Here is a 17,483-nt window from a genome sequence, read left to right on the forward strand (position 1 = left end):
CCAACAGCATAAATAACAAGCTACAGTTCACGTAGGCAGGGTTGTGTGAAATGTCACTCTGTATCTCAGGTCATGTTGAGGAAATTACCTGTCAATATGTATTAATTTTCAATATGTCCAATTACTCCAGTGGATGCAGTCTCATGTGGTGTATAATGTTCGATTAATATGAGACCATTTCTGTTCATCCGTTCTACCAACCAGAGTCTTTGCCACACTAAGACTTTAACTCTAGACAGACTATAAGAGTCTATAACTTTAGACAGATAGATATCTATAGATGGATAGCTCCATGGTTTAATGCACAGACACGTGCTTTAAAACAGACGTCACGTAGGTTAGAAAGGAAGTGGCGTTCCAATAGTCTAGATGATTCTCAGCTAGACTGGAAAAATAGTTTAATTACATATAAGTAAAGCCCTCCGAAATGCCAGAACCAAATATTATTCTTCACTAATAGAAGAAAATAAAAACAACCCCAGGCTCCTCTTCAGCACTGTAGCCAGGCTGACAGAGAGTAAAAGCTCTACTGAACAGTCTATTCCTCCAACTCCAGTAGCAATGACTTCATGAGTTTCTTTACTAATAAGATTATTACCATCAGAGAAAAAAATTACCAGTTTATTCCCACTAATACCACAGACATACTGTCCAGTACAGTAGCTTCTGAACCAATAGTATTGCCTAATTTATATTTAGAATGCTTCTCCCCTATAGATCTGGCTGAGCTGATTTCACTTGTCACTTCATCCAAGTCATCAACCTGTCTTTTAGATCCTATTCCATCAAGGCTATTTAAGGATGTATTACCTTTAATTAATAATTCAATATTAGATCAGATTAATTAATCTATATTAACAGGCTATGTACCAAAGGCCTTTAAGGTGGCAGTAGTTAAAACTCTGCTCAAAAAACCGACTCTGGACCCAGATATCTTAGCTAACTATAGACCCATATCAAACCTCCCCTTTATCTCTGAAATCCTTGAAAAATCTGTTGCTAACCAGTTATGTGACTATTTACAAAGGAATAGTCTGCTTGAAGACTTTCATTCAGGTTTTAGAAAACATCATAGTACAGAAACAGCACTACTGAAGGTTACCAACGACCTTCTCATGGCCTCAGACAGTGGACATGTTTCTATTCTCGTCCTTTTAGATCTTAGTGCTGCATTTGATACCATCGATCACAAAATTCTGTTACAGAGACTAGAACACATTGGGATTAAAAGAACAGCAATACAATGGTTTAAGTCCTACTTATCTGATAGATTTCAGTTTGTTAACGTTAACAACAAATCTTCCATTAATTACTTAATTACTTAATTAATTACATTACTTTTCACTTTATATATGCTTCCTTTAGGCAATATTATAAAGAAAACACCACTTCAATTTCCATTGCTAAGCTGATGATACCCAGCTGTACTAATCAGGTAGACAAACTTCAGGACTGTCTTAAAGACATAAGGCCTGGATGACTTTTAATTTTTTACTTCTAAATTCAGGAAAAAACTGAGATCATTATACTCGGCCCTAAACACCTCAGAGAAACATTATCTGATCATAAAGTTGCCTTGGATGGCATAACCTTGACCTCCAGCTCTACTGTGAGAAACCATGGAGTTACCTTTGACCAGGACATGTCCTTTGACTCACACCTAAAACAAGTCTCTAGGACAGCCTTATTTCACCTGCGCAATATCAAGAACATTAGAAACATCCTATCTCAAAAGGATGCTGAAAAACTGGTCCATGCATTTGTTACTTCTAGACTGGACTACTGTAATTCATTACTGCTAGGATGCCCCAATAAGTCTGTGAAAAGCCTCCAGTTAATCCAAAATGCCACAGCACGATTTCTGACAGGAACTAGAAAAAGAGATCATATTTCTCCAGTGTTAGAATCTCTGCATTGGCTTCCTGTAAAATTCAGAATAGAATTCAAAACACTGCTCCTAACCTACAAAGCCCTTAATAATCAAGCTCCATCATATCTTACAGAGCTCATAGTTTCATATTATCCCAATAGATCACTTCGCTCTGTAAATGCAGGATTACTTGTGGTTCCCAGAGTCTGTAAAAGTAGAATGGGAGGCAGAGCCTTCAGCCACCAGGCTCCTCTCCTCTGGAACCAGCTCCCAGTTTGTGTCAGGGATGCAGATACCCTGTCTACATTTAAAGTTAAACTTAAAACCTTCCTTTTTGATAAAGCTTATAGTTAGAACTGCTCAGGTGTTTAATAAACCATTTCTTTATTATGCTGCTATAGGCCCAGACTAGTGGGGGAACTTATATCATGAGCATCTTTCTCCCTCTCCCGTTCTCTCCTTCTCCCTCTTTCTCTCTCTTTATATCTCTCTCCTTCTCCCACTTTTTTCGATCTCTCTCTCTCTCTCTCTCTCTCTCTCTCTGCCCCCATGTATCTACATTACATGTCACTAACTCTGTTTTCTCTCTCCCCTAGTAGATCTGACCCCAGAGCTGCAGGATCCAAACCTTATTATTATTATTACTATTATTATTATTAATAACATCATTGTATTTATAAGTGTCAGTTTTCCCTAATTATAAGTATCAGTCTGGTAGAAATTAAAGCCACTGTTATACTACCCCCCCATCCCCCGATATGTTTACAGTACATGTCACTAACCCTGTTTGTGTTTTCTATCTCTCCTAGTGTATCTCTGACCCCAGAGCTGCAGGACCCAAACCCATCATTATTATTGTTATTATTATTATTAATATTAATATCATCACTAATAATAACAACAACATAATTGTATTTTTTAATTATAAGTATCAGTCTGGTAGAGATTACAGCGGCGGTTGTACAACTGTCCTCTCTCTCTCTTCTCTCCTACTGTCTCTCCTCCCACCCTCTTTCTGCCCACCTCTCCTCTCTTCCTCCTCTCTCTCCTCACCCCAACCGGTCGAGACAGATGACCGCCCACAACTGAGTCTGGTTCTGTCAGAGATTTCTTCCTGTTAAAAGGGAGTTTTTTCTCTCCACCGTCGCCAAGTGCTTTGCTCATTGTGGGATTTGTTGGGTTTTCCCTGTAATATTGTAATATTGACCTCACTATGTAAAGTGCCTTGAGACAATGTATGTTGTGATATGGCGCTATACAAATAAAATTGAATTGAATTGAATTGAATATAGATTCTATCATCTATGCATATTAATCAATTAGTCAGTCTGCATCAGCCAGGTGGACAGCGGACAGCAGCACTGTGCGCTCGCCCCTTCTAATGAGCCCACACAGGTGAGTTGTTGTACTCACCCATAGACGCCTGTGACTGAGTTGATATGGTGTTTCATACTTAACTACATACCTGCATCATCAGGTGGATGAGATTTAATTATTAATTGAAAAAACAGATGGGTTGGGGCAGTGGGGGAGAGCATTAATGACTCATTTCTGCAGCTTCATGTCATGGGTTTGATTGGAGCAGCTGGATTTATAATCACTGAATTCTTTCTGCTGCACCTTCAAGGACAACATCGTAACACAGGGTTCAGTTGGTGCCCTGGGGTATTTGCTTTTGCATTATGTTGTCCTACTGAAGCCATTAACATCATGTCACCAGGGCCTTCCTGTCAGTGGCTACACACAGAGGTGGTGATCAGCATTCACATCAGACCAGAGCTCATTGTCTCGGCTCTCGTCTCCATCGGAGGCCGGTGCAGCAGCAGAATCAGCTAGATGCTACTCATTTGCCGCTGGTCTCGCTGAAGAAGAGATTTTCTGTCTCACTGGGTCCACTTGTGTGGAGACACAAATTGCAGTGAAAGCAAAGTGAATGCACACACAGACCAATACGGCCTGGAAACTGGGCGAGACAGGAAATCGAGACATAAATCCATTAGCCCCGTTAGTTGCCCCGTTGTTTCATTGAAAGAAAGTTGAACTGATTGCAAAGGTGACCGCACCTTTACAAGGCAAATGATTGTCGCTCCTGAGCTATAACTAATTTCTTTTAGAGGGAAAGACATTTAACTTTCATTAGTACCTGAAAAAGAGTGTTACGGCCTTTGGCGCTTCAGGCTTTCCTTTTTGTTGCCACACATATTGTTGACTAGCTGTCGGTTCTGTGTGTGCACCGGACAAAAATCTGGGTTTTTGGGCTAAGTCCAGGTTCTGCAAATCGAAAACAAATCAAATGGTGCGGACCGCACCACACAACACTGCAGCTGTGAGTGTAGTCTGAAAACATCACCCGTCGACACCTTAAGAGACGTGCTACCGAGTAGCACTAATACTACAAACAGAAGTGGAATACTGCGGTAAGGTAAAATTAAAAATAAATAAATAATAATAAATTAATAAATAAAAGAAAGCTTAGGTAAAAAGAAAAAAAGGAATTTCATAGAAAAGATGCTGTGAGGCTGTTTGGATGAGTCAACATGTTGATCAACAAGAAGAATCCATGACTAACAAAATCTTTTGATGTTTTTTGTCTGATGCTTTGATTTCAGAATCATTGAATCATTTTCAGTAAAATCTAAATGGACTGCATTTATAACGCGTCTTTCTGGTCTACTACTCAAAACACTTTACATAAAAAGTCACATTCACCCGTTATCACAAACACACACACACGCACACACACACACACAGACTTGCTCGAGGACACTTGGGGATGCGGACAGTCGTAGCAGGGGGTTGGAACAATGGCTTTCTGAGTGGTGGATGAGCCGCTCTACCTCCTGAGCGACAGCCGCACCAATACTTTCACAAGTGTATTCCAAGTGTCACAAGTGGAAATCATGTATGCAACAGATTGCTCCCCATCATTTATATATCATCATATATTATTGGATGATTATTGCTGATTGGTCCAAATGTACACTGCTTCTTGATGTGGTGGCTGTTTCAGAGGGAGCATAGTTCAACAAATTGATATAGATTTGGGTTCCAACTACTCATAATATTCTATGAGATTGTCATTTGTTTGTATGTAAAATAAAAGGATATAAAGTACAATATTTCAATAACAATACAGTAAAATGTGATTTTTTTCTGTGCATATTATAGCAGTATGAGATCAATGAGGTTAAAGCCTCTCACAGTAAGCACTGATCGACCTATCACCAAGGGCCCAGAGGTGACCAGATCTTGGGGGTTAAATCAAGGTAAATCATTTAAGCTCCACGTCATAACTTTGTAAATTTCGCAATTTCAGAGGTGAAACCTCCCTCGTTTATCACCATCAATAATTACAACAGCTCCGACTTTCCTCTCAGTAGCCTTTGCCTCTGTGCCTCAGCATTGTAATCCGACCAATCCCCCGCCCTATAATGCTGACAGAGGGGTTTCTGTGCCTTCTGTCAGCCAGGGGAATGTGCTAGTGCGGAGGCAAGTTCATCTGTAAGGTCATTTCTGACTAAACGAGGCGCAGAGTATGATGCGTAAAGGCAAGAGTGAGAGAGAAGACAGAGCGAGAACAGGACCAGGCAGGAAAACACATTAAAAAGAGACAGAGCAAGAACTGGTTGAGGATAATGATCATTTTTTCTTAACGTGCTGAAATTTCTCAAAGTGACGGTGGCGAGAAATATCTCGAGATGTCAGAGACAGTTTCAGGCGTCCCGCTGAAAACCACTGGGAAGAGAAATAACCCTCAGTACGATTTCATTTTGGGCTTTCAAAGCAGATCATAGGAGTTCTTCTACGTGCGAAAATCCTTTGGTAAAAATCTATTTTTGTGCGAACCCGACAGTATTTTGAAATGATTATGACTATTCAGACCTTGGCCAGCTTCAACTGACCTCAGTCTTACCGGTGTGAGTGACATGTGGAAGTCAAGAATCCACTTTACCACAACATTAGCTTCTGCAGATGAACCAGACAGCTCACGCCTGCAAATCCACATTTTTAGTGGACTCTCGATTCAGGGAGTGGTAAGGTTAATATTTTGGTGAAGCTCTGCCGCTTATATCCCTAGAGAAAAATTTGAACTAAGTGCATTAAGCTGAAGACATATATGACTGACAAAATCATCCCCAGGGAGGAACAGCCCTCCAGAGAGCTTTTCTTCCTTGCCAAAAGGGAAATGGCTCAATCAATGAGTGTCATTAATTGCCGAGTGGTATTCTTGGCTCTGAGAATTCACGGAGGAAATGGTGGTGAGCTTTATTGCACCACACAAATCACACTGGTGGCTGGCTCAGCTGAGGGACAAGGGGCACATATACATATAGGCTCAAATGTTCCCAAGAAATGAGCAAGAAAATATAAATTTGAAGTGAAGCTCGATTAAAGTCACATTGGAGTCACCTGTCTGATAAATCTGATCTGATATATTGGCTAAGAAAACCGAGAACATTTATTCTGTCATTGTCATAGGTTCAAGCTAAAGGCAAAAACAAAATTAGAATGATGCATAATCTGAATATAAAATATTGCCCAATTAAAAATGAGGTCCAAAATCTGTGACCACTTTCTCAGAACGTAGCCCTGTAAATGAAGATGAAAGATGTAATTTGTTTCATCAAGGGGACGGTGATATGTATACAAATCCCTTATCAAAATCAATGTCATTCTATATGTCATTATATATCATAATAAAGTTACATTTCACGAGTCCAATGGTTATCACTGCAATTATTTGTTATTTTCCTTATCAATCAATCTGCTGATAATTGTCTTGATTGATCAAAAGACTGTTTGTTCATTAAAATGTCAGAAAATATCAATTTTTTTCTGTGACCTCTGTCGTCAAATTGGTTACGGCTAAAAAGAAAAGCAGTTGGAGCTTTGCAATTAAGGTGTAAGTTCAATTTTTCTGACATCACATTGTCATGATCAAATGAGTGAATCAACATTGCCATTGGAGCATTGCCCAAAATGGACCCTAAAATAAGGAAGACAGATGGTACGAGGAAATCTTTGACGACAAACACATATCTTATATTACCAGGTCTTTCAAACCTAGTTTCCACTACAGAATCTGTTTTTTACAAAATTTGTAATTTCAAGTTTTACATTTTATAACTACATGACAACTACGTGGTGCATACTGCAGAGCCCTTCCATCTTCAATAACTCGAGTATCCTCAAAGCACAAGCGAATTACTGGGATTCCAATTTCTTATCATATTCTCACATCTTGACTTGACTGCAAATGAAAGGTCAAAATAGAGCTTGTTATAGAGTTTGTTTATTTTTTATTCCAGGCTACGATGCAAAGATGTTTGGAGACGGAGGGCGAGATACTCACGCACCCACACACATTGCTGTATCTCATGAAGCGCGGCAGCTTAGGAGCCTATAGCTGCTCAGGCATAACACTCCATGCATACAGTTTGGAGAGGATGTAATGTATTCAAATTATGCTCCGCTAAATGGAGGGGGCCTGGTGCTCTGGAGTATAACACTGTGGAAAGGTGATCTCAGGGGGCCCCACACTTCACCCTCTCTGTGCTGATGGGTAGGATTCTTATCAGCGAGGGTTAAACAGGGTCTCTCACTGACCAGTGGATTAGAGGCGACAGACTGAGAAGGAAAGTATGAGCCCAAAATGCCACTACTGTCATTGAAACGGACGCTGTTAAATATTACAAAGGTATATCTATGAATACATCAATTTTGTTACAAAAAATACTTGATGGCATGTTAGAAAATTTAAAAAAAGAGTTTATCTTAAGTGTCTTTTTTCCAAAGTTACATTAATACAATAACAGAGTAAAATTAGAGCATTAATTCCATTGATGAGGCGATTGAGGAGACGAAAAATAGACAGGGACGAAAGCCAGACTGAGGAAGGGATAATTGAGAGCATTTCCCTTATTGGGCCTAAGTTGATGTAAGGACTAGGGGGTAATGCAATCATTGGCTTTCTGTAAGTCGAACACTCTGTGGGTCTGATTTAAACAGCCACATTAGGGTTTGGAACACAGCTGGACAAGATGGATGGAATCTGAAACATGCAAGTTAATTGCGGTTGGCCATGAATACAGGTGATTCATCAGCGTAGATGTAGATAACTGGACACAGTGGGCAGTAGACTAATACACCAAATACTAAAATCAATCAACCTGAGTCTTGAGCATTTTGCAAATTTTAGACTAATCCGCGTGAGAGAGATTCACGCAGACTGAAGAAGTTAATCTTGTCCTTCGGGAAAGCCTAATAATGGCTAATGGCAAATTACTTAAAACATTAAGCTGACAGTAAAAGATCGTACACAAGCGACACTCTGAGGGAGGTTATGTTAATGAGAGCACATTTTTCCTTTCTCAGCTACGGACCCTCCACAGGTGGATTGGTATTCCTGCTCAGAGACGGATAAAGCAAAGATGGCTGCAGGATTAGTGGCGGGCCAGTTGCACAAGTGTGTCTACGCGACTGTCTCTGTGTCTGCGGGTGTCTGCATTTTTGATCAGGGTCTGATCCATGTGCCTCCAGATGCTTGTGCCATTTGCTCCCCTGCCAATCATAGGCCACAGCAGAATGCCAGTCCCTCCGAGCCCTGGGTTTCAGGCAGCGTACCTATTTGTGAGGATGCACACTGTGCTCAACCCCTGTGGCAGCAAAGTCAGACAAAGGGAAGAGTTTCCCTCAGCTAAAGCATTCATCCCTGGTGAGGGGTGGGCTTGAAATAATACAGTCTAAGTGCATTTGTACAGTGATAAATATGTCAGAATATACTTAAACTCATAATTTTAAGAAAAACTGCTATTTTTTAAAACTGACAGTTTTAGGACATACAAACAGTAAAGTTAATTTACAAATGACAAATGTATTGATCACTGGGGGAAGAAAAGAGCAGCTACTCAGATTGACCATGATGAACATTTCATTATATGAACACTTCTTTATAGATAATCCTCTAGAGTCTGACTGATATATCTAGGGAGTGTGACAGATATATTGGCATTGGCATATGATGTCCAGAAATAGTTTTTTACATAACATAATATGACAATATAAAATTACATAAATTAATGAATCTTCAAAAAAACACGGAGGGAAAAAAATGCTTTGTACCAAAAACCTTAGCTAATTTAGCCCCCACTGCCCAAAACATCTCCACTGCAGATGAACTAACAACCTACTGTATACACAGTATATAATAAAAATAATATCAGCCAAAATACTGATATTGGAATTTCTTTTACTCAGCCCCCAAAAATTACAGTATCAGTCAGGCTCTAGTTCCCTGATTCCCATCACTGTGAAATTTAATACAAATTAGTTAGTAAGTAACTCAATATTATCAAACATAACAAATCCCATTCAATGTGAATCTCTTATGCATGCATGCTATTACATAGAGTACAAACATAAGTAATATAGTAAAATATATATTTTTTCATTTTATACATTTCATCGCAGAAAGAGTTCCAGGCATAAAAAATAAATAATCTAAATATGGGTTTCATCAGAAAGGATTAAAAATTCAAATATTATTTTCCAAATCCTCCAAATGTGAAACATGAACCTGAGAGAATGAAGCCTCATCAAGCAATTTCCATAGGGGATACATTTTCTATAATGCACATGTGCATTCATGAACGAAATGCTCATTAGACACATATTGTTAGAGGGGTCAAACAGGCTTTTGCACAGATAATATTTTTAAAGGACTGGCATGCGGTTTAATTAAATGTCCTCGGGTTCGGGGCCTCTTGTGTACTAGGTTAATGGAAAAGACTCCAACAGAGCACGGTGGCAGCTACTGGAGCCACTGTCTGTCTGTACTTTTTCACACCAATGAGCCACCTCATCCAACAACAAAGGTGACACAAGAAAACAAGGGAGGAATGCAATATTGACATCATCTTTCACATTTACACTCATCGAATTGTTGCCCAGCAGATGTCTCAGAAAAGGCCACACATTTGCAGCACGTAAGACGTATGTACCTACAGTTCACTAGCATTTTTCGTTCTGGTTATTACAAATTCAGTGTCATTTGCAGACCTGCACCTGGTCAGAAGGTTTTTCATTAACTTCCAACCATCTTAAAGAACTATTGCTGCTGCTCTTTTTATATTACCAGCAATAAATAGAAAAACAATTTTGAAAATGCAATAAACAACCACAATGTAGGCTACGTCATGGAGAAATCCATCCATCCCATTTGCATTGCTGGTTCTGGCACAGATTAGCATAGCCTGTAAAGAATGGCTGATATCACTAAAACAGGCTATACTAATTAAAGCCAGAATCATCAATTCAGATCTTCAGACACGTCGACCCCTAGAAGTGAAGGAGAGGTTTGGTTCCAGGCGCAGCTAAAGTTGGGAACGAATGAAACGTTAGTACCAGAAGGTGATGAGATGAATGGAAAGCTTAAATGTGACAAGAGCATTCATCACGAACTATAAAAACATTCTTGTTTTCCATCTTCTTAAGGGAAAATTGGGATTAACAGTTTGTATTTTCACATCAGTCATGCCAGGTGTTGGAAATACTTCCAGATTGCAAATCCCTTTTTCCCACTGCGAGTGTTCAACACAAGGTTCATTCTGGTTCAGAGCAGCACAGGAGCAGAGAGGGGGTCCACACGAAAAGCTGTATTCTTCATCACACATAAGCTATACTGTATCTGTGTTTTGCTTTGGTTTGCTCTTTGATGCCTCGGTGAATAAAACATTGTCGAGACCGTTTGTTAGGAATGTCCGGTAAGAGAAATGGGCACTGAAGACGGTCTGCTCAGAAGCCTCAGTCCATTACTGTCTATTTGTGGCTGAGCAAACGTTGGAGCTGTAATAATTTACCATCATAATGATACGGACCTAAGACCATATGTTCAGCAGAGACCGTTTGCCAGTTCATCACCGCTCCACTATGACGCATGCCTAGATTTCTATCGCTAACTTTGGGAAAGGAAAAATTCCTAAAGGGTGTGTGAAGCAAATAACTAAACCGATGCAAAAGAAGGTCAAAATACAAAAGGAAGAAAGTGTATTTTACTTTTTTAAATATGAAGTAATATGGGAGGTCTGGGAGGAATTCAAAAACAAAAAGAGAAATATGCCTGCCTAGAACAGAATATTTATTTTCTTTTTTTTTAAAAGAAGGTTCATGTCATAGACACATACACCCAAACCGTATGTACGTACAGGTATAAGACACTGACCACACTCGGCAACAAAAGCTGAGAGACTGCCACATTAAACTCAATATTGATTTTGAAAAAGAGAAATAGAATAAAAGCCTTAAAATCACAGAGTAAAAGGCAACATGTGTTTGTTTTTTCTCTCAACCACAAAATGAGCTGCAGCCTGGCAGTGTGTAATGGCTTGTTCTACCTCGTTCCACTCAATAACTTCTAGCGCTTCCACAACACTGCTAGCATGATGGAGTCATTTGAGCTAATACAGTTTAATCATGTGTCCTGACTGCACAGCGCTCCTTTAAATGGATTGTTTTGAACCTTTTTCCTCTTCTGTGTTTGAGTGCTGTGACCTAAAAAAAGGTATTTTGTATTGTGTCCCTTTTGTACCTAAAAGAACGTGTGAGGTCCAATGGCACTATAGAGCCTATGAAATGGGTTTACAGCACTCAACTTAAATCATGACGTTACGTAAGGAACCTAAATAATATGTCGTTTCTGACTCTACTCGTAAGCTGCATTTCAGTTTAAATGCTTGTAGTTTCCAAATTATGTTGCCAGTTGAGCAATATTTAATGTTATGTTTATAACTGCAACTATAGCCGACAAACAGACAATGTGCAGCGAATATGATCCATTAAAATTCCTGGAGTGTCTAGAGAGAGGTGATATTGTATAGGATGTGTTAAATATTGTAAACATGTACAGAAGTTGGACCGCAGCGTTGTTTCCACCACTGCATTCCACATCTGAGGAATAACACGTCTACAGGTCGACTAAAGGGCTGCATGAATCGAACACCACCACATAAAAATAGATATCTGCCACAGGAGGAAAAAGTGGACGGACGCATCTGGATGTTGTTGTGTTGGACCGTGTGTTCTCACAGCTGAGGTGGGAAGGATGTTAAAGACCAGGAACTTTGTGGAAGACGAAAAGGAAAGGTATCAGAGTTTCGTCGCTCATGTTTAGATGTTCTTCACAACAGGTTTCATTCAAATTATTTGATTTCCACCTGGGCTTTCATCCTGTGGATAATATAAGGAAATGGCAGTTGTGCTTCCATTCCATGTACTAAAATGTCCCGATACACAAACGCAACATCTGACCTACAGGTCGAGGCTAACAGCACATTCACAGCTGAGACCTGGCAAGCAGAAGGCACTCCAACATTATTAAAGCTCGGGAGAAGGAGTCTATCGTGGCAACGATTGTTTCCAGGAGATAAGACAAAAGCTAGTTAAAAAAGTGCTGAGGGGCACACAGTTTATATAGTGTAGCTCCTGATTCCTTGTATTGAGGTGTGGCGATAAGAGTTGGTATATGTTCCCTTGGCTAATGCAGTCAAAGGAGATTTTAAAATAAGTTAAAGATGTTCCGTGGGGTAGTACGCTTTTCTACAGGAAAACACTTTGAACTGTCTGTAGTGCAGAGGCAAGCGAAGGAGTAGACAGCTTACAGTGCCAACAAAGTGATAATGGAATTTGAAAGAAGCCCCGGGGAAGGCATAATATACGTGACCAGACATCATAGGACAGATACACCAAACTCGTAGAAGGTGAGTGCTGAGCACAGGGCGAGTTTTTTTAGCAGCACGAAAAACCCAAACCCACAGAAAAGACAGATTGTCGTGGAGCAAAGATATTGACAGAAAGAGGCAGCAATTAGAGCCAAGGCTGCCATTGGACGAAGCAGCCGGCGGATGAGCTGGTGAAGTGAAGGATAGAGACTTGCTCGGGAAACCAAATTACACTCATTACGTGCAACATGTTGTGTCCCATCAGCACCCCTAACCCCAGTGGAGTGAGGGTGAAAAAGAATAAAAAATAATCTAGAGAATATTTGAAAAAAGCAGTACAAATAATATCCATCAGTTATGACCTCATATTAAAAACTGTAGTTGCATGAAAACAATACATTGGCAATGTTCAACTCTTTTTAACAGTAGAAATCACTTTTTTCACTTTTTTCATATAACAAAAACTGTCTATTATAATCATCACACACTTTCCTTGGTGTGTAAGTGTAAAGCCACAATGTTTTATCACCAGTATCTATGGCATACTTTGGTGGGAATAGCAGGATATCCAGTCTTTGACATGACAGCACCTCTGACAAATGTCAGAAAAAAAAACAATGTCACAGCTGCTGCAGTGTTGCAAGCTGCGACACTTTCACGTTCCTTAACAACCTTGACATCTTCAATCTGTCCCCAGGAGCTCCACCTCATCCCCACAGGACCGGGCTCCCTCTCGGCACCCCTTTGTTTGTGAAGTTCACCGCTGTGCCCTCGAGCATCGAATGCATATGGCACATTCATAAACCGCTCTAACACAGAAAACAGTGGCTCGGAAGTGACAGAGCATTTACAGAACACAGCAGGCTTCTGGCCACGGTACAAATAATACACGCACACAACAAGATGTACGTTTGGTGAAGTATGTTGTGGTTTTGAATGAACACACTTTACAAACAGTGACAAGGAAAGTTCAATTTATCTTCCATCCATCCATTATCTATATCAGAGATGTGTCAGAGATTCATACCAGATCCTTCACTTATCACAACCCATTCTGCTGTGGGCATCCCAGCTGTCAATCTATTTTTTAATTTGCTTCATGAAAATACTATGGCAGAACAACAGAGCGGCACAAAAAATGAAGAGCACCAAGCTGTTATATGTGATATATATACAGTATACACACACAGTGACAGAGACGACAGAAGAGATTTGAATCTATTTCAAAAAAATCTTTTTGAACTTTAATGTTGGGGAGAGAGACGCTGACTATGTCCGGTCCACACCGTCCTGTCCCAACACGTCCAAACAAATAACCATTTATATTTATAATCAAACAATTAAATATGTTACACAGGTCTGAACTATGGGCACTGTACAAAATATCTGTTTGACCATACTTATTCAGGTGATATGCACTATTTAAGCATTCTGACAGAATAAAAAATGTGAGACTGCTGCCTCACCGTTTGGGCCTCACTACCATGTGTGTGTGTGTGTGTGTGTGTTTGTGTGTGTGTGCGTGTGTGTTTGTATTAATGGACATGTTAGATGGGAGATTTCCTAACTTAGTTTATTCTGTAACTGCAAGATTGAGCCCCCGAGAACTGAAGCTGAATACCAAATAGGTTGGTATAATGTTTGAAGTTATGCTGCGTTGCCTAATGAAGTCCCACTGGACCGGCTTCATTCACTATCGTTCACCTTTTGTTCGCACAAACACCCCATCAGTTCCACTATGACAGACACGGCTAGAAAACCTAGCGAGAAAGGGCGAGCAGACTATGACAGACACTGACAGAATATAATAGCACGTGGAGTAAATGCAAAAAAGATGTAATCAGTTTGTAACTTTTTAGTACAAGGAGTTCGTTCAGGATCTCATTAGACACATTCGATCTTTACAAATCAGTCTTCATTTGGGCTGGATGATGCAATTTGCATCCAAACAGGAATTCTAAGAAGCTTCTTTTCATCTGGGGTGCAGTACTATTTTACACAAATTCCTGCTTAAGCTTTCAATAATGAGAACATTTCATGTTATTATTGTAATTCCCATAACCAGACTCCATTAAGTAACAGATTTGACAGAAGAAAATTCCCTATATAGTGTCTGGATGATAAATTTACTCTAATGTTGTAATTATTCCTCCAATAAACAACATTCCTCAAAGCTTTAAAAATCCTCACGTCTGTGATTACAATCTGCCACTAACGTCCAACAGAATCTAACAACCTCACTAGAAGATGACATAGATGAGATGGGAGAAAACATCACTTCAGACAGGTAATCATATTCTGAGGAATGAGGTGACAGAAATGGTTTATCTGTGCCTCCCGACACTCGTACCACGATGTTGTCATCCATCTCTCTCGTCATCATCTCTCGTGTCATCCATGTCCGCTCCTCCTGTTACCACCAACCCAAATGAAATGGGTTGAATTCTATCGGATGCTCGAGTCCTTCGAACCACTCCGACTGCTGCACCCCCGCTCGCAGATAGCGGGGGGACAACCCCACTGAACTCTACACGGAGTAACAACATTTACACTTCACACGTGCACCGTTTCCACCCTGACAAATGAGCCTCGCCTTTGGCCAGTTAATGAAAATGATTTGTTTTATGTTTGCTTGATTTGAATGTTCTTATTTTTTTGTGTTAGTTTCACTTACAGAGATTGTATCGGTTGTGGCCTGAGGCTCTCTACTCTCAAACGAATGGAGGTCTGCTATCAATCATCACTTCAGCGCAAGGCATTGTGGCCGAAGGCTAATTCATTTAGGCCCAATGCTAACTTTTTTAGCAGAGTTCAAGGTATTGTTTGGTCCACTCAGGGGATGAATTGTATTACATCCAAACTATTTTTTGGTATCTTTGGAATTTGTTTTCATTTGGAAAATAAAAGACTGATATAAATGTAAATCTCTTTGTTTTTTATGTGGTCAGAACGACTTGTAACCCAACTGTTTTATTGGCAGATTGATAAAGCTTACACTGTGAAAATATAAATTTGTCACCTGGAGTTGCGATGTTCCTTCATTATTTTTCTTCTTACAGTTTTTTTCTTACAGTGTTGTTACACCAGTCTGGTTATGCATTAAGGTTACCATTTTTGATACACTAGAGTAAATTACGTAAATTCTTATATATCTGCTGGGTCACAAGTGACAATTCAGCACGCACAACCAAAATCCTAAAGCCTTTTCAATCCTGGATCAACGCACATATCCATTTCAGGGGTTAAGACACTCCTGTCACCCTCCCAAATGTCCCTGCTGTGGGACCAATCCTATCTTATCTTTGCTCTGAATTTCATTCATGGATTCTTAAATTCATATCACGCAGCAGAGTTCTCCATTTCTCTGGGCTTCTTGCAGTGGTAGTGATGTTGGTATCTTTTTATTGTGGTTGTTGTTATCAGGTTGTAATTATTATGTTTGTTTAATATTTCGCTCGTGTGTGCACTTATATTTAGTTTCAGGTAATAGCTTGCAGATGGTCCGCGCCCTCCACTGTGGACTCCGGCCCTAATAGGGCCTTTGTTTAGGCTCATAACAAACTGCCTGGAATGTGCATCCAAATTGAAATCAAACACAACTCACCAACCTTTTCACATGGGTACTTTAGTGGTGTATAGAGATATCAAAGATTAAACATTGGGGGTTTTCAGATTTAACAATATGAATGATTATTTAACAATGTTTATTGATAACGTCACCAAAGCCTATGAAAAGCCTAAATCCAACAATGCATCAAACCTACAATCAAGTCAATTCTCATTGCTCTCTACCAGCGATCCTCCTGCAACAGCTATTAAGAACACAGGTCACATTTCCCCCAATTATGATTAACATTGGCAGTGTAGTCTATTTAGAGTCAATCCCACAAAACCGTCTGGCTGCCAGAAATATTTACTAGTGCTGAAAAATGTCACCATCAAATACATCAATTAAGGAAAGTTTACTACAAACACATTTAGGAAGGGACTGAGCCTTTTTTTTTTTAAAGATGAAATGCAATGATGTCAGAACTGAATGGATTTGAGGCTAAGTACTGAGAGATGGACGAGAGCACTGTTGCATTTGATCCTTCAAATGGGATTTCTGTCATTGTCCTGACAGTGACACAGACATAGAACATCGCCAGCATCATTCTACGAGAGAGAAAATGTGAAAATGTCCGTGAATCAGTTCATACATCTGGCCTCAGCACAGCAGTGGGATCAATATCCATCTCCATATCATTGTAACGCACATGCTCACTCACACTCACACACGCATGCAGAAATGGCTGCATTGATTCTATTGCAGGAAATTCCAGATAAAATACCAGCATATACCTTGGTCATTTGAAAAAAAGAGATACCCTTGATTGAGAAATATTGATTGAAAAGGTTTTTTTCGCTTGAACGGTTGTCACTAAGGCCAAAGGGAGATATGACAATTCTGAGGAATGCATGAGTCAATAAATGCTTTAGGAAGTGGGGCGGTTACTCCACAAAGAACATTCTATTCTTCAAAGGGAGCAGAGGTAAAAGCAGTTAGGATAACGTGTTCTGTTTTAGGGGGCTTCATTTTAAAATGTCTTTCATGAACATCAGCAGATGGCTTGGCGCTGCACGTTCCAGCCAAACGTCGACAGGGGGAGAGAAGATGGTGTCGTTCGTGAAGTACAAGGGATTCTCTGACTCTTAACTCACCGAACGTTTTGGGGAGGTGAAGTGTCTGGAGGTCACCTTTCAGCAGAGTGCCTTTCGGTGTCCATGCTGTCGACTGGGGGTGTGCGATTATCCTCCTCCAGCAAGTTCATGGCGTCTGGAAGGAAGACGGGGAGCAAGAGGGCAGAGGGAGGAGGGGAGGAGAGGGGAGAATGAGTTAAAAAGGATGAGTCCAAATT

The 17,483-nt window shown here is 40.0% G+C and overlaps 1 protein-coding gene across 5 annotated transcripts in view; it reads right to left on the reverse strand.

Annotated features, from left to right (window-relative positions):
• chrm3a (cholinergic receptor, muscarinic 3a) overlaps nt 1-17,483 on the reverse strand; it is a 73,107-nt gene that overhangs the window by 29,816 nt on the left and 25,808 nt on the right. For 3 of the 5 annotated variants that reach the window (XM_035606722.2, XM_035606723.2, XM_035606720.2), the window contains exon 2: nt 17,287-17,401. The gene's annotated coding sequence lies outside the window, so the exon portion shown is untranslated. Of the gene's footprint in view, nt 1-15,907; nt 16,741-17,286; nt 17,402-17,483 lie in introns of those variants that run through there. The other 2 variants (XR_004784752.2, XM_035606724.2) reach the window with 2 other exon arrangements.

Source organism: Scophthalmus maximus, chromosome 10 (assembly GCF_022379125.1).
Source record: "Scophthalmus maximus strain ysfricsl-2021 chromosome 10, ASM2237912v1, whole genome shotgun sequence".
Taxonomy (NCBI): Eukaryota; Metazoa; Chordata; class Actinopteri; order Pleuronectiformes; family Scophthalmidae; genus Scophthalmus; species Scophthalmus maximus.